At 41.2% G+C, this 18,146-nt stretch overlaps 1 long non-coding RNA gene across 1 annotated transcript in view; it reads right to left on the bottom strand.

Annotated features, from left to right (window-relative positions):
• Nucleotides 1–15,201, bottom strand: part of LOC309350503 — a 93,185-nt gene extending 77,984 nt beyond the window's left edge. Inside the window, exons 1-2 of the long non-coding RNA XR_014160444.1 lie at nt 15,064–15,201; nt 5,889–5,984 (exon numbers count right to left, since the gene is read on the bottom strand). This is a non-coding gene — a long non-coding RNA (uncharacterized lncRNA). The remainder of the gene's footprint in view (nt 1–5,888; nt 5,985–15,063) is intronic.
• Nucleotides 15,202–18,146: the final 2,945 nt, after the last annotated feature.

Genomic DNA, 18,146 nt, shown 5'->3' with positions numbered 1-18,146 from the left:
AGTTAGAGAAGAATCTCAATGCAGCATATTGAGGAAAATTGATTCATTGCTCAAAAATAAGTCTGAAACATTAGAAGGCTGCATCTGATTTAAAGGGAGAGAGAAAGGTTTGAGTGACATATAAAATGCATGCATCCCTAATTATTCACCTTAACAGAGCCAACACAAGATATCAGCTCATACCCATGACCCTGGGGAAATACAGATTCTGAATTTTGAACATCATTGTTCTTCAGCATGCCTGGTTCTGGTATTTTGGTGCAAATCTCACTGCAAACAGGACAGATGAAACATTTAGATCCAGTTTCAAATTCCAATTCTCTTTGGTGTTAGAGTATTGAGGGTTTGATGAAGCCACACACAATATAAAATCAATAACTAAGGGGGGAAATAAGCTATTTTTAAACTAAAGGGATCATGTGTGTTTCACCACAGCAGTAAAGCTGTATTCCAGTATTGTCTTTTAAACACTGGATTTTTTTTTAATTCAATGTATCAATAATCATAGGATGGTTTTCCCTTTGTCATCCTATGTCTACCCATTCATCTCCCTTTTCTGTTTCATATCTTTCCCCTGCTTAGCTTCTGCCAAGTTGAAATTTATGTATGAATTTGCTCAATGGCACTTTCAGATTTTCTTTTCAATTCACAGACAACAATCCACGCATGGAAGCATGCTTTCTTCATTTACCGTGTTGCAGTGAATGCAAAAAAATGAAGCAAACTACCTTTCCTCCACTAGCTTCAGTACATTACCCTGCACTGTCAGGGTAAGGAAATGCTATTTTCACCAGAACTCATATACAGTCTATGGGGGGAGGGTTGAGGGAGCAGGAATGCAGCTGGATTGTATCTATGCATCTCCTGCCAATCTGTTGATTATCCACAGGTAAGAACCTTAGAAGAGCCTTAGTGAATTGTACCAAAGGTCCAACTAAGCACAGCATCCACTTCACAAAGCAGCCAAACAGATGCCTCTGGAAGCCCGTAAACAAGACAGTATCCCACTCCCCAACAACTGCATAGCTATCATGACTAGTAACCACTGATTAACTTATCCTCCACAAAGTTGAACACCATCCTAGCATGCATACACATACTGTAGGTCCATGTGAATGTGTGATTAAGGTGGCAAATAGAAGCATCACTGGTGTGTCTATGGGAGTTGCATGACAGAAAGCAACTGCTGATGATTTTCTCACCAGTGGTAACAAACACTAGCCTGGAGCCGGCATGGAGCTGAGGACTTTCTACACTGGTCAGCATGAACTAACTCACTCAACCTTAGATTGCTTTCCCTCTATTTCTATGTGATGTCAGTAATTTGTTGCAATTCCTCACTGTCTGTGGAAACCCTAAATGTTCCCTGTGTGGAATAGTTGTTAGACACTGCATCTCTTGTTATGCCTTTCCTTTGCCAGTATTCTCTCAGTATGTTTTTGATCAAGCCCTGCTCTTGACACTTTTATGATTTCCCCCCAAGTTGGTTTATTTTCACCATAATCTATCTTTCTTTTCTTGGAGGTTCCAAGACTCCCACCATTCAGTAAAATTGATGGCGTCCTCCATTTCCAAGTTGATATTGATCTCAAGGATTCTCCATTTACTTGCCAGCTGTTTTCCACCAAAATTGCTACCTAATCAGGCTTGTGTGTTGTTGTTTTAAAAAAATCCAGCCAAAGTCTTTTTATTAAAGAGTCATTTTAGCAGGAGACATTGGCAGGTAACATTGAAATTTCTGTTTTTTTCTACATAATCCTTGTCAGATGGAGATGCTGTGTAGTCAAAATAAGAAGACAATCACTCTAGTATAGGCAATGAGTCGGCAAGCTTGGGCCTCAAGGGCACATTTTACAAGCAATTTATTCTTTATTTCACACCAGAGGTTACACATAAGGAGTTGGTGGCATTAGAGTGCCAATTCCTACAATTTTAAATCCAAGGCAGAGCTATTTATTCCTTCTGCTATCAGAGGAGCTTATCAAGAGCAAGGTGCCAGAAGGAATGGGCTGTCTTTTGAGGAAAGATACAGATGATTTAGGAAGACAGGAATCTGCTTTACACTGAATCAGACCAGTATGGTCTAATCTGCTAGTGGCTCTTTGGGGATAAAAATGGGGGGGGGGAGACCCACTAGGTGCATCCAGACATCAAAGCTGAGACATTCGGGACAAAACAGCACATGACACTGACTGCTTGAAGGAAATTGATGTACCTATTTTGTTGTATTGCTGGCTGCAAAGTGGAGTCTAAAGGATTCTGCAGGGGCATATAGGTAGGGAAGGTAAAGTTTTCTTCTTTCTGCCACGGTCCCAACAAAAAGCCTCACCAAAATACAAGTAAAAACATCTACCTATCAGCCTGATCCACATGCTTATTAACTTGAAATGTGTTGTGGGATATTACTTCCACACACCATGAAACCATTCTGTCAGGGGACTGCCATCGGAACAGGGGAGAAAGCCAGGGGGATACAGAGAGCCTCCAGCACTCCTGAGGAGCAGCACCTCATCCAGTGGTGGAGAAAGCCGCGCCTCCAGTGGAGCAGAGTGGGAAGGGGGCAGCCAAGCGAGGGGAGGGCTCAAAGATGCTACTGAGAGCCCAAGCACCTCACCTAGCCCAGCTGGCCAGGAGGCAGGCATGCCGTTTCCATAGCCCAGCTTACACAGAGGGATGAAACGTAAGGAGAGGAGGTGGAGATTTGGGGTGTCTAAGTTCTTATGTTGTGGGAGAAACTGGAAGGGGCCACTCCCAGAATCTGCAAGTGACTGAGATGGACATGAACTTTCTGGTTCTGCACTATAAATACTTTGCACAAATAAAAACCTGCTAAAGACAGGTCGGAGTCCTGCCTGGTTACTCGTGAGCAACCACCTCACCACCTGACACATTTGTCCTCTTTTTCCTCTTCCATTCTCCTCTCTCTAACCAGGCCCAATGGGACACTCCTGCCATTCTTCTGTCTTTCTCCATGAAAAAAAAAAACACCAAAGAGCCAAAACCCCATACTAATCACTGGGACATGAACAATGTCCGTCTGGAATACTGGGTTTCTAAGAGGACAGATTTGGAATCCAGATGCAATTGGTCTATAACCTTAAAATAGCTGTCAATGACAATAAAACATACCCAGCCAGTCTAATACCATGTCTAGTTTGGCCCCTAAGAAGCTGACATGTCTTGAAAAAAATATGTTCAAGTCTCTACAAAGTACTCAACTTGGCTTGTTGAACTATCCAATATATATTCTACCAAGGCAAATGATCAATGTACTTAAATGCCTAGGGCATGACCCAACCCAAGTTAAGCATTTTAAAGGGTAAATTCTGTTCAGAGTTAGGGATTCTTAAGCCCATTAATTTCAATGGGCTTTTGCATGTCTAACCCTGGATAGGGTCAGGTTGCATGGCTATTGACTTCACTAAAGGGTGTTTTAAATACACACACTTAACCCTCAAAATTAAATCCATGGGATTTGCAAGAGCTCAGCTTCATCTGCATTGTGCCCCTAATTCAATTACGAATGGCATGCTTTTATTTTGAATTTTTCAAATAATTTAAAGCTAATTGTTCATGCTTTAAAGTTTTCAACATGTTGAACTATACTGATTGTCCAGAAACTGTAGAGGTTAGGACATTTTAATGTCCTGCCATGTCTGTAATGAAGTGTAATAAAAAATTACAAGGCACTTTTTGTTGATGCTTGGAAGTTGAATAAGCAGTCAGGAGAGAATTTCCTTTTTTCTTTCAACCAAGACTTAGAAGTCTGAGGCCCTCCAGCTAGTTAATAAAAAATGTTTATCTCCTACCTTTTTATTCCCATAACCATTCTGATGTTGCATGCATAAAATTTCAGCTTCCTAGTGGCATAGTTCGCTTTAGCATGCTTGGTTGTGGGGCCTTAAGAGCAAATGGAAATCAATCATGCAGGGCCTCTCTGGTTTAAAGGCAACATGGCTGGAGTTCTTATATTATAAATCATTCATGTTGAAAGGTGGGTCTAGAGTCATAATCAAAATGAGTGGGTCTGGGAACAATCTTGGCTGTGTACAAAAAAAATCATGTGAACCTTTCACACAGAAGTTTGAGCACTGATTCATTACAATGAGGCACACATTTGTCCTGACTTAATCTGAGCAGAAATGCCACACAACTTTCCAACGTTGAGCCTTTAAGAGCAAAACCACTTGATGCTAAATCCATGCGTAATATTGTTGTTTAGGAGCCAAACAGTCTACTACGAGATAGTAGTCAGTGGGTTGCATAACTGATTAACAATTATTCTAGGGCTTCTGATGAATCAGAGGGATCAGACTAAAAAGCCCAGCATGCTATTATGGTGGACCGTAGACATCCTTGAGCCCTGTTTTTCAACCTTAGGTTCCCAGATTTTGGACTACAGCTCCCATCATTCATTTTCAGTGAAGCGAATGTTCAGGGACAGCGGGAATTGTAGTCCAAAAGTATAGGTTGCACACCAACCTAGAGAGCAGACAAGATATAGAGCAGGAAGTATGCATCCCTGGGACCAGCAAGCCAATGACAAACAGTTATGTATAGATCATGGATATTTCTGCCCATGCAAAGCCTAATTTCATGTTCCCCAGAAGCTTATATGGTCCTACAATGTCGTGGGGAACCCATGAGCTGCCTAATGTGCCTAGTCCCTGCCCACTGCTATATAACAACAGTGGATGATGGGCTGTTCAGGATCAGGACTGGTTCATGGGAAGCATGCAGAGTTAAAACCTTCCTCCACTTTAGTCCTGGTGACCTCCCCAAGCTGCTTTCAAATGAGTCAGGACAGACACTTCCACTGGAACCAATATGGAGATATAGGAGAAGGAAATAAGATATAGCAAAGATGGACTGGTAAAGAATTTTTACGTGTAAGAAGGAATTGTAGGCATGTATCCAGAGCACAGTTAAAAGCAAAATTGCCATGGATGCTTTAGTTGAGATTCCTGCATTACAGGAATGACCATTGGAGTCCCTTCCAACTCTGTGATTCTATGTTTCTTCACGCAACACACCCCAATCCAGATTTTGTTAAGGTTTAGTTTTAAATTACATTTTGCTTCTTTTGCCCCAAGTGTTAAAAAGGCAAGCAACCACATGAACTGTAAACATAACTTGAAATGCCTGTTGAAACATCCATGTAACAACATTCTAATATTACATTACAGTATTTGACAAGATTCAAGATCGCGTTCAGATTTTCTGCTATTATATCAATTTACTAGTATGTTTCACTGGAATATCAATATTGATTTATTGATTTATTGCAGCAAAACAAGCCTCAAGAAACTTTTCATTACTTTGGAATGCCATGAAAGTAAAGTAGCATTAGCCATGCACAAAGCAGCCTGACAATATTCTTCCAACAAGCTTGTGGTATCAAATAAATACAGCCAAGACATCTTCTCTTTAATCCAGAAGTGACCAAAGAGTCCACTTTATCCCACAATGCTCTGTGAAATAAGCCTGACAGATCTGAGAGCCAATATACACACTCCAGAGGAAACCACCAAGGCTTCTTATTATTAAATGGAATAAGCAGGCAATGAGACTGTCTCAGTTTCAGCTTTTTTGAGGAAGAAATTCATATTCATTCATCATATCTTAAGTCTTTCATCAGCTTAGATAACAAAGCATGTCCTCTACTCCAAATGTTTAAATGGTGCAAAGAGAATGGGAAGAATGGGAAGTAAGGGAGGGAGTATCATTCTCTTATAAAACTACAATTTTCAGGATTATCTGGGTGAAGTATGACAATTTAACCAGTTCATTTTTTATATGCAAATATTAGGTTTGCAGCACCAGGCTTGGAGATTGTGCTTCTACCAACATACCACAGGATACAAGTGCTATGCTTCCTATCTACCTACCTTCCTGTCTTCTGTGGGGCAAATTCTCAACAGGAAGCTGATGTATATTAAGTCAACCCACTGGGGGAAAAGATGGATTTTTCTGGAGGGGGTGTTCTAGAAAAAAACCACAGATTTTTAAGTTGCTTTTAAGTACTTTTTACATATTGAAAGTCACTTTGTTACTTTAAGAACATGAAATGCATCATGTATAACTTGGTTTATAGTCATAGAATTCTTACATATGACATATTTAATGTACAGTTTATTCAGACAATAATTGCAAACTGAAATTTATTTTAAATTTTTGTTACGAATGAAGTTACATGCTGGCAAACCTAGCGTCACTTTGGTTTTGTAGTTTACAAGCAGATGAAAACAAACGATCAGCATTATATTAAACAAATTATTTATTCTGAAAGTATTGTGTTTTCTACAGTCCTCAATATCATCAAGCAAACAAAGAGGCGAAAAAGAGAAGGGGAACAAAACTCAACGAACACGACCTGAAATTGAATCAGTCTCTTTTCCTAAGCTATCACTATCCATTTCTGTTTCTTCATATTTGTCATCAAATTTATCATGGGCTTCTAGAAACTGAAAAGTTGCCCAGATTGAAACAAGCTTCTACCCTTTCACGTGTCAGTTTTTTTTCACATCCTGCAGAAGATGGAGGAATATGAAGTTGGTAAGAAGCAAGAGCAGTTGGGGACTGGGTTGTGCAAAGGCCCAACCAATATGTTAAAGGATATGCTTGGCAGAATCCCAGGCTGCATTCCTTGGCCAAGTACCGTATTTTTCGCTCTATAGGACGCACCGGACAATAGGATGCACCTTGTTTTAGGGGGGGGGACAAGAAAAAAAATTCTCCCCCTCTCTGCCCAGCGCCCCTTCAGCGAAGTGTCAGGAGGCGCTGCGCAGAGAGGGGGAGAATTTTCCCCCTCTAAAACAAGGTGCCGTTTAAGGTGCATTCAGTCGCCTTCAGGCGGCTACCTTGGAAGCCTGGAGAGCGAAAGGGGTGGGTGCCCGCGTCACGCACTCCAGCAAGCCAATCCAGCTTGCTGTTGGGCGTGGTTTAGCTGTTTAAAATGGCCGTGGGCCCACAGGCTCCTCCTTCTTGTTCCAGGGTTCCTCGGATCACCCGCCCACCCTCCCTTTATGTTTTGCCTCAGCACCTGACCTTGCTATGGACCTCGGTTGGTCGCCTTGGTTGTCCAAGGCAGTTTGCCCCTGTCACAATTCTTGACCAAAAACTCTCAGTTTTAATGCATGCTGATGACCTAGTACTTGTATCTAGAACCCAGGTGGGCCTGAGACGGCTGCTTGCAAAATTAAGTTCCTATTGCACGGGGAATGCTTTATCTATAAACTATGATAAGACGCAGGTCATTGTATTTGGGAAGCATTCTAAAAAGCATGTTTGGCACCTGGATGAACACATCATAAACCAAGTAAATACGTTTAAATATCTGGGATTGATTTATTCAGAAACGGCATCTTGGAATACACAGCTATCCAATATTAAATTGCAGGCCTTTAAATCAGTAAAAGCTATTCTGAAATTCACTGCCTGTAAAGGTGGAAATTTGGTCAACCCAGCTCTATCTGTGTATAAAGCAAAAACAATGGCCCAGATTCTATATGGTGCAGAGGTTTGGGGTACCTCAAAGGTCTCTGGTTTGGAACCCCCACAGAATTATTTTTTAAGAGTTCTTTTAGATTTACCCAAAGACGTGGATCAATCAATCAAACCTTTATTGCATTAGCATACAGCCATAGCAGGATAAAAAAATAAAATAAAAATAAAAATAAAAATGCTAGAGACAAACAACCAAACAAAATTCAAAGTGATATTACTGCGAATGTATATAAAGCATATAATGGCCCCAAAATAGGCTCAGGACATTAGGTTAAAAGGGTAATAAAAGAATTAAGACAGGTCCAAAGACGTGGAATTTGCCATGGTCAGGTTGGAAACTCACATGTTGAGCATAGAGAGCCAAATAGATAAAAGAATTCTCTGTTACTGGTTTAGAGTTCAACAGATGGACAACACTAGGCTACCAAAAAAATGCCTGATTGAGCTCTCGAATGGATTACCCCTTAAAAACTGGGTACATCATGCTGCCCAACTGATGGGCAAATATGACCTCTCAGTGACTGAGATTAAAGAACTTCCCTTATATTCCCAGAAAAATATCTTTAAACGAACCATAAGGGCAGTGGCAACTAAAAATCATCTAAACTCTATGTGCACATCTACATGCACCCCACTGTATTTTAAACTTAGAGAGGCCAATGAACACATATCTTATTTTAATGAATTGACTTTTGCACAACTTCGAAAAGCTTTTACAGAGCTACGACTAAATACAATAAGCTCTGCTTATAAAGATGGGAGACACAGAGGCATACCAAAAAATGAACGTGTTTGCATTAGGGGATGTTCTGAAGTAGAGGACCTTATGCATTATATCTTGCACTGTCCTTTATATAATGATGCAAGAAAAAGATTTTTAGTACCTATAATGACAGGGTCCTCTGGCCAGAACCCCTTTGACATGATTTTATATCTCCTCGCAGACACAGATAAGTATGTGACCTGGCATGTAGCACTTTTTGCAACTGCTGCTAGGAAAATTAGAGCAAATTATATAGCCAAGGTAGCCATTAACTGTAGAGGAGATGAATTCATTTGATCCTATCTATCTACCTCAGGCTATGCCTTTGTCACCAAACTCTGAGTATAAATTGCACACTGTATTAATTGATATTGTTTTTAACATTAGTGACCATGTGATGATTTTAGCTTATGAATTTTATTGTTTAATATTTCTATTTGTACATTGGGGTACTTTTATAGAGTATGTAATGTTTTATTAATATAAATGTTTTAAGTCTTTTTTATCAATTCAGTATATATATTTTTAATTGTCAAATAATTCTGTGTACATTGCGGCAGCCTTTGGCTTTGTGCAATAAAACTGACTGAGACTGAGACTGGTTGTCCAAGGGGCCTGGTAGGAATTTTTTTTACTTGGCAGATTGGCTCCAGCCACTTGGTTTTTTCACCTCATAGCAAATCATCACAACTTTGTAAGGTTTGGCGGTTAGGCATTGGAAATGGCATTGTGTGTTGGAGGGGAGGTTGTGGCCATCACCTACCCCTCCCCTGGAAGGGTATTCCATTAAAGGAATCCGGCAATCATGGTTCATGTCCGATGCCCAGGTGGTGGCTAGGACCGTGGCACGACCCTCTGGTGACTCTAGGGGAAAGCTTCCAGTTGATTTGCATCAACAAGCTCTCCCTATAGGTTGTGAACCCTTGTGTGACTCCCTGCAGAGTAAGCAGGAGTCAAGTATAGTTGGTTCGGTTCCAATACCTAAGCCAATACCACTCACATTCTGTAACCAATAAAGTTGTGGCCTTTTTTAGCCCATTGACCTAAAATACTTGTGTCCATGTGTCTTATTTCATCACAAAGCAGGGAGCGGGGCTTCAACTCACAAACAGATCCACCAATAAAGGCCACACTGGATCCTCCTTCCTCCTGTGACAATGACTGTGCCCTTCAGAAGGCAGAATTGCATCTTGCGCTTGTGTTTGAGTGCAGCTGCTTGTCCTTGGTGTACAGAGTACCAGCACCACTTTTTTCTGCCCATGGCAGCCATTTTGTGGTGGCACCCACATGATTCCTCCCCCAATATCTATGTGTACCAGCACCTCCGTTTTCACCAAAAAGAAGCCTTTCATTTCAAGAATGGCAATACATGTACCCTACTGCACTAAAGCCCTTCTCAGGTGAATTTGACCTGAAACCAAGAGTAAATGAAATTTATTGTATGCTTGTCAGTTTCCATAGGTTAGCCCCATAGCTTAATGAAAAAGTGAAGACTTGAGAGGCATAATGGTGTGTGGAGTTGAAACATTAGCTTTATCACATACCCATGTACTTATTCACTCAACAAAAATAATGTAAGACCTTGTTGTGGGTATTAATGTATTCTCCCTCCAAATCCTTAAAAGCCATCACTGAGTTAATGTTGGTTTGTTTTTGCAGCTTGCCAGATAGACACTGGTGTGTTCATCTTTAGAAAATGATATATGATCTGAGGAGCAGGTTTGCAGAGGCACTGAAACTCATTTCAGTATCCAGCTACTTCCAAGAAGAAAATCATTTATCAACTCAATTAAAAAGAATGGACAGAATAATATCACAGACATTAAAATCCCAATATTGCTACACAGAGGAAATTTTACTATTTATTTTCTGTTACATTTCCAGGCCTAGTGCGCCACTTGATATTATACTTCCAAACTGAGAGAGAAAACCCTAAACAAACTTAGGATAGCCATAAAGCTTTATTCCTCAGCCAACAATATCATCAACGAAACTTCCAATTTCCTTTGTTTTCAAGTTCCATGTAAACCCCTTGTTGCCATTTAGCATGACTTTTTAAAGCACTGTTTCCATGCACTGGAATAGACAATATTATGATCTGTTGCAAAATTGCCTGACCACAAATTCACGTTTTGTGCTGTTAACATGCAATTCTAGTCAGACAAAATCTATCTTGCTTTATTATATCCTCCATTTTGACCTTTATCTCATTCTTATTTCCTTTAGGAAAAGAAATCAAATGTGTAGGCAAAAGTATTATTTTACCAATTAGTTCTTGAACTAATTCACTAAATCTCTACCCCGCACCCCACATCCCAGACTCACACACATTCCACAGACGAATACAAAACAGCTTTCCATGTTTATCCAAATATTAAGTGTGCCAGTTCAACCACCTGAACCTTGATAAAGAAAAACTACATTTCATAGATTGTATATCTCAAGTCACATACTTCAGTTCACATCCTAGCTGCTATAACCCACCAAGTCTCAAGCTGGGCTCAGGTGCAATGCACAAAGCTAACCAGGGAACAAAATAGCTCAGATAAGAGCATCATCCAGCCACTTGCTACAGAAGACAAATAGCAATCCTTGGAACTATATTTGGCCTAGGGCAATATACCGTCCCAAATCCAAAAGGGTAAGTTAACTGAACTCTTGACAATTTGCAAAACCTATCAGCAAAACAGAGTAAAGGGCTTTGCACAATTCCGTACTACCTACCAGCTTGGTAGGTAGTACCAATCCACAGAAAACTAATGATGCTTGGATTCTGTTGAAATTACTCAGACATTTTCTGTGGCACCCAGCCTCTTATTGTTGCAGGCCCTAATCTTATCCCATAGAATCCACTGCAGTGCAGAATCAACCTGTTCTGCATTGTACAGTGGTACCTCTGGTTATGAACTTCATTCGTTCTGGAGGTCCATTCTTAATCTGAAACCGTTCTTAACCTAAGGTACCATTTTAGCTAATGGCGCCTCTCACTGCCTCTGCACCACCGCATATAATTTCTGTTCTCATCCTGAGGCAAAGTTCTTAACCCGAGGTACTACTTCCAGGTTAGCGGAGTCTGTAACCCGAAGTATTTGTCACCTGAGGTGTTTGTAGCCCGAGGTGCCACTGTAGGTGCAAACTGAATTGTGCATCTTTGAAATTCAGAAATTTGCTAGGTTTCACTACAGCAGTGATTCAAAGAGTCAAAAATGCTCAGAAGTGAAATCTAAAATGTGAAAGGGATTATTTGCCTTTATAGTTGCATGAAAGCTAAGTTGTACTTCTCAGCAGTGCTTTGAACTTCATTGCCCGTCTCCTTTTTTTAATCCAAACAACCTCCACCCACTCACACCATTAAAATCCACTTTGGTTTATGTATCTTTGGCAAATGAAAATCTAACAACTGATGCCACATTTGTTATGAAAGGAAATGGCCACTTTGTGAACATAAAGGCTGCATTGTCACCCTAGCACAGCCTTCGTCATGTGAAATGTCATTAACCTGAGGTAATAAAACCCTCTATAAATGGCATTTTCCTCAGGAACAAGGGCCATGCCTGCCAAACCATCATGTGGTTCCCAGTTTTACATTTGCTCAGAGTAGTAATTCAGCAGCACGATTGCCTCTTTGTAAGAAGCATCTGCAATAAAATAATTTATGGCTTTAATTAGGTAGGGTGCTTATTTCTTTTGCATTGGAGGTCTTAAGGGGGTCACTTAGTGATGCTTCGTGACCAGATTCATTAGTACCACTTATTTTCATTTACCAAGGACATAATGAAATGGTAGGTTTAACTTCTTTTACCTGGTTAATTCTTCACACCAAGTGATGCAGAGTTTTTTCTGAGTGAGGTAGGACATTATCACCCTATTCTTAACTGAAAGTGCTGCTCCATAGGTAGCTTTCAGAGGGGAGCCAGGGGTTGTGCCAAGAGTCAGAAATGAAGGCCAGACCAGAGCTACAAAGTCCATTGCTGCCTAGGAAAATCTCAGCTGAAACAGGAATTATTTTATAGCCCTTCCCCTGGAGGAGATTCCAAAAACCACCATGGCAGGGCCAGTCCAGAGTCAGAAAATAGTTCACTGCCAGGAAGTTACTGGGACAAGCACACGTGGAAAACGAAAAAGATAAATGGAAGGTGTGTGAGACAAAAATATACATTTTAAGGCAAGAATGGGGGACGTTTGGATCTGCGGTTGAACTTCAACTCCCTTCAACCTAACCATTAACCACCATTAATGGTGAGGCTGAGGCTGATGGGCATTGTAGTTCAGCCAAAGATTCCCCCCCCAAAAAAAAAAAACCCACTCATTCTAAGGCATTGTTGAAGGTGTTTATAGAGGAAGCAATGTGGGATATAGGGCAGAAGGAAGTCACAGATGTCAGGAGCCACAATAGAAAATGATCTGAGATGGGAAAATAACAGATGGGAAATGTGGTTTAGCAAAAATGTGGATACTAACAGAGCAAATAGAGAATCAGGAATGTAGAAATAGAAAAGGGAAGAAAAGGTGGAGGTGGTAAGTTCTAATTATTGAATTCTAATTAGTGTGAATTGTGCAAGCCCTCACAAGGTAGCTGGCAAAAAAAAAAAAGTTAAAAGCAGAACAATTGAATACATAATATGTAAAAAAACAAACAAACCGTGTAATGAACAATGTGTTGAAAGTCAAAAATTATATTCGGTTGTATCTAAATCTTCTCTAGATGGTTGGTGGACAGGAGCAGATGGAATTATTTTTTAATGTCCTCTCCATTCCACTTATTGTCAGCTGAGCCTGAGAAACACCATTATTGACTTTAAAGTGCTGTGTTGTTTTTAAAAAGGCCAGTTCTAGGTTATTTGCTTTATCACAAATTGTCTCCACATAATTTAGCGGAATTTTACAGAATTATAATTCAAAGTAGCTATTGCTACTGAGTTTCTGTTACGTTTTAGCCCTTTTCCATTATAGGTTTTGTTTTAAACATTTTTGTACTTCTGAAACATTCTTAGTATTAGACGTACCATCAAGTGGCCAAAACCATAAGCCTTGTGAGATCTCTAAGCAATCTTACTCCAGCACTAGAAAATTTACTGTGAGGAGTATGGGGAGTAATCTGGTATTGGCAGAGAGTGTGACTAGATGACCTAATAATTTCTTCTTACTACTTTCGACGAGATGATGAATAAGGACCAGCCCTTTTAATAAATTGCTATGTGCACAGACAGGAAGCCATCCAACTGCTTCTCAACTGGCTCCAGTAAATTTAAAGTCAATTCCAAATATACCCAATGTATTCTCTGAGCATCAATCCTTTTGCAGCCCAAATGGTGCCATCAATGCACAAGAGGAAAGTTTCAGCAGGCTTGCGGGATCTCCAAGGTTTGCAGAAGTACAAAAGACCCAGGGGTGGGGGGGGGGAGGATTAACCCTAAAGAAAGGAATCCAAAAACAACTCCTTGAGGGCTGAGTATGCTCAGTGGCCATAGAATGTTACCTGACCATTGGGGAGGGGAGACGGGACACAGAAAAATGGAATAGGGAAGGGAAGGGAGAATCATGGAAGACGGTAAAGTTGGCTGGCTGGAACTCTCAACAGGAACAATCCACACTGCAATAGTTAGTTGAAGGTGCCACTTGTGACATCTCATTTGTTGTCACTGCTGCAATACTGTGTGTTTGTTAGTCAGAGTACATGAATATGCACATGTGTACGTGTGTACCTAATTCAACGTCATACAAATTAAAGTAAATTTGGACATTTCTGCATGGTGAGGTCACTTAGTCAAATATCAGAAATGGCCGCCAGCCAGAAAACTTTGGATTGAACTCAGCATGACTAGTGTGTGGCTTTTGAATTCTCTTTTGAATCAAACTTCCCCAACCCCACGTCCAATTCTGAAAGTTAAAGGAGGTTCCAACCAACTTTGTTCTGTGGTTTGGAGCCTGGACTTGGAGAGAAGAACAGTTGTGGGGAAACATTGAAGGGCAATGAAATCAACAGAAATAAATTAGTTGTCTTGTGACTAATTCGTCCCACTGATTTTGGTAGGGCTTAAGCGTAACTAATTTTGTCTGGATGTGGGCCCTTGAATGTTAAAAGATTTTTATTTTGGCCAGTGTTGTTTATGGATAAAAATGTGAAAGGGCGTTTTGTGATTTTTTTTTTTTTAAAGCACAGGGTTGAAATAGCTACAGTAGAGCTTTTTTAAAAAAATACCAGCATGGTTCAGCCAAAGTTTAGCATTATTAAGTCCTGCTGATTTCAAGGGCACAGTAAGACTAAACCGTGGTTTACTTTGGCTGAATTGTACTTTGTGGCTAAAATACAGCTGAAAATTCAAATCAATTTTAAAAATTATACAATCTCAAAACATCAAGTTTACTCAAAATACCAGTTTAAACCACTGGTATTGAACTCAAACATTTTAGTAGATTATATTTGCTGGTATATCCTGAGAAGTTTTGTAACTGTATATGTAAAACTACAAACAATAACCATCATAATACTGGTAATTTGCATTTATTTTGGCCCATTTTGAATAAAGTTAATGGGACATTAATTGCAACAGGTGGCATCCATCATTAGTCATAACCCAGAGGAAATTAATTGAAATCAATGGATGTAAGCCAAATAAGTCTACTCTGAGAATGATTTAGTTGGATAATGGTCATTCGTTTCTCAGTAATGCGTCCTATTGATTTCAATCGGAATAAAGCACAAATAACTTTATCGGGATTTGGGCATTAAAAAAATATTATGTCAATCCATCAAGAACAGGAGTAGTCAATATGTGTCCTGAACCCCTGACCTGTCAGCAAGTCAGCCCAAAGTTCCAAGTCTGAGGATCAATCCACCCTCAAGTGAAGTCCAAAGTCTGAAGTTCAGGAAATGAGGTTCAGGGTCAATCCAAGTAGCCTAGTCCAAAGTCTAGCAGTCAGGATACAGTCCAGAGTCAAACCTGAAACACAGTCCCATGGAGGTCCATACAGTATCCTAGTCAAGGTCCATCAACACGGGCAGTTAAGCAGACCCAGCACCTCGGCTCTGCTTCCCTTTTGCCCTTTGCATGCTGATTGCAGCATCTGGGCTTCATGAGGCATGGGACCCTCACCTGCTCCAAGCCTACTCCAGCTGAGGAATCACACACCTCCTCCCAGAACTAGCGAGCCCCACCTGGCCAGCTAGGGAGCTGGGCTGTAGGTGCTTGTCTGCCTCAGCCTCAGCCTCCTGTAGTACCCCTCCCACTGCTCCCTATGCCTCAGAGCCTGCCATGTTTGTAGAGACAGGGGCCCTTCTAGCTCAGGTGATGGGTCCTGCTGCTCTGGTTCCTGTGCACTGACTGCCATCCCCTCACCATCCTTCATCACCCCATGAGTACTTCCTATTTCAACCTTTCCTCCACCCTCAGCTTGCTCAGGTGTGTTCCAAGCCCAGCTACATCCCTTGCCAGGATCCTCTTCCTCCTCCCCATTACCCTGCCAGTTCATGACAATGTGATGGTCTTCTGCATGGTTTGGACTGCAACTCCCAATACCCCATGGTGACTGGGTTTGATGGTACTGATATTGAGGGCACTGACACTGGCTACCACTGATCTAGAAGATGTTGATACTTGTAGATGTTGATACTTGCTGGCAATGCTTGTTATAGAAATTAATTGCTCACCCACCATTTGGCATTAAAATTATAAGCATTCAGCACAAAGAGAATAACTTTCTTCCCCAGAACTTGTGGACAACAGAGAAGGGAGATTGAGTGGAACAAAATAACATTAAATTTAATGAAAAAGTAAAAGGGTGTAAGTAAAGTGAAAACTAGTTCATGAAAATCACAGCATATTTTGAAGCATGGCAGGCAGGGATATCTGAAATAAATGGATTGTCCATGGAAAGCTCACAAAACCACTAGTATTTAACATCTCTGTCCAACTTGGAATTGTCTTTCTCCATTAAGATGAGATTTCCTTAATAGTGTGTGTTACCTTCACACCCCATGCGTCAGCTAACCCACTTCCTGAAGGAAAGTAGCTTCCCTCAACCCGCACTCTTACCGATCCTACAGATTTACTGTGTTTAAGTCTAAAATTGTTTTGCTATTTTATTTGGAATAAGCCATCTTCTTCTTGACCCACTTGAGACTCAATATGGATTTCTGGCAGCCAAAGAAAGTTACCAACTTGTCTTTCACAAGCTGTTTTTGGTGGATCGGCTGTCCTGCCAAATGAATGGAACGAAGATTAATTTCAATAATAGAATTTAAAAGACATCCTTTTCCCAACTATCCAGTGATTATTACCTCTGTGGAAATCCCCCTGAAGATTGCAGGATGTGTGGCTAAAAGGTAGGGAGCTGTAGAAGAAAACCACATAACAGGGAGAGCTGGCTGATAGGAAGTTCTCTTTTGGATTCATGGTGCTTTGGAGCCAAAAAGCATCTGGAAAGGAGACAAAGAAAACTCTTTTCTGAGATAAACTTCAAACTATACTCACAGGTTTCCCCTTGATTTCCTTAACTGCTCTCTTTTCACACATAACTAAGGGGATGTTTTCATATTCTCACAACCAACAGGTAAGATAGTTGAATATAAGTAAAAAGTCATTAGGTAAAGGTAAAGGGACCCCTGACCATTAGGTCCAGTCGTGGCCGACTCTGGGGTTGCAGCACTCATCTCGCTTTATTGGCCAAGGGAGCCAGCGTACAGCTTCCGGGTCACGTGGCCAGCATGACTAAGCTGCTTCTGGTGAACCAGAGCAGCGCATGGAAACGCCGTTTACCTTCCCGCTGGAGCAGTACCTATTTATCTACTTGCACTTTGACGTGCTTTCGAACTGCTAGGTTGGCAGGAGCTGGGACCGAGCAACGGGAGCTCACCCCATCGTGGGGATTCAAACTGCCAACCTTCTGATCGGCAAGTCCTAGGCTCTGTGGTTTAACCCACAGCGCCACCCGTGTCCCCCTAAAAGTCATTAGGCATGCTTAAAACAAAGTGACTTAGGCAGCATACCAGGTTATTTTCTATGAATTAACATATTATATGTTGTCAGACATGAGTCCCCTATGCATCTTAGCTATCAACAGAAGGGCAGAGCAATCTTATTGCTTGGGACAGCAACCACTACATCCAAAATTCTGCTTTGGGTGTTCCTCTTCCATTCCTTACCTTATTCCACCCTCCCCCACTGACTGCAGTGGGATGAAATTAGCTGCCTAACAGAGGAAATAACCAGCAAGCAGCTTTAATAATGTGCATGATTCCCACAACTGAATGAAAGATTTTAACAAGGAAAAAGGAATAGGAGGGAGGAGAGGAAAGCAAACTCTAATTCAAGGTCTCAATCCAGCTCATGGGTTAATTTGGGCCCTCAAGACCATTTTTCCAAAATCATGCCCACTTGTGATATCATCTGATGGACAGATCAGCAGGGTTAAATCCTGCACTGGTTGAGTGTTCCTGTTCCCAGCAGAGCACAGGGGCACACTGCCCAATCAGTGGCGTAGCATGGCGGGTGCAGGGGGGGCCGGCCGCACCGGGCGCAACATCTGGGGGTTAGGGGTAGGGGTAGGGGGCGCAAATCCACGGGTTAGGGGGCGCAAATTACTTGCCTTGCCCCGGGTGCTGACAACCCACGCCACGCCACTGTGCCCAATTGCAGGATGCCATGAAAACCCCTTCCTGATTTGGGGGTGGGGGCTTTCATTTTAGCAGGGGATTCATTGCTGGTGTTCCATGCAAACCTCTTCCTAAAACAGGAGATTTGCGTCAGAACCCTCTGCTAAAGCAAATGAGAAGCGACCTTCATTTTAGCAGGGTTTGCATCAGAATAAAATTCTGAAAAAGACGGTGGGAAACTTCAGTTTAACAGTGCCTTGCAAAGTGCTTTCAAGCCCTAAA

This window comes from Podarcis erhardii (assembly GCF_964252035.2).
Source record: "Podarcis erhardii genome assembly, chromosome: 9".
Taxonomy (NCBI): Eukaryota; Metazoa; Chordata; class Lepidosauria; order Squamata; family Lacertidae; genus Podarcis; species Podarcis erhardii.
The sequence above is the reverse complement of the archived record's forward strand: the minus strand, read 5'-3'. Positions and strand labels throughout refer to the sequence as shown.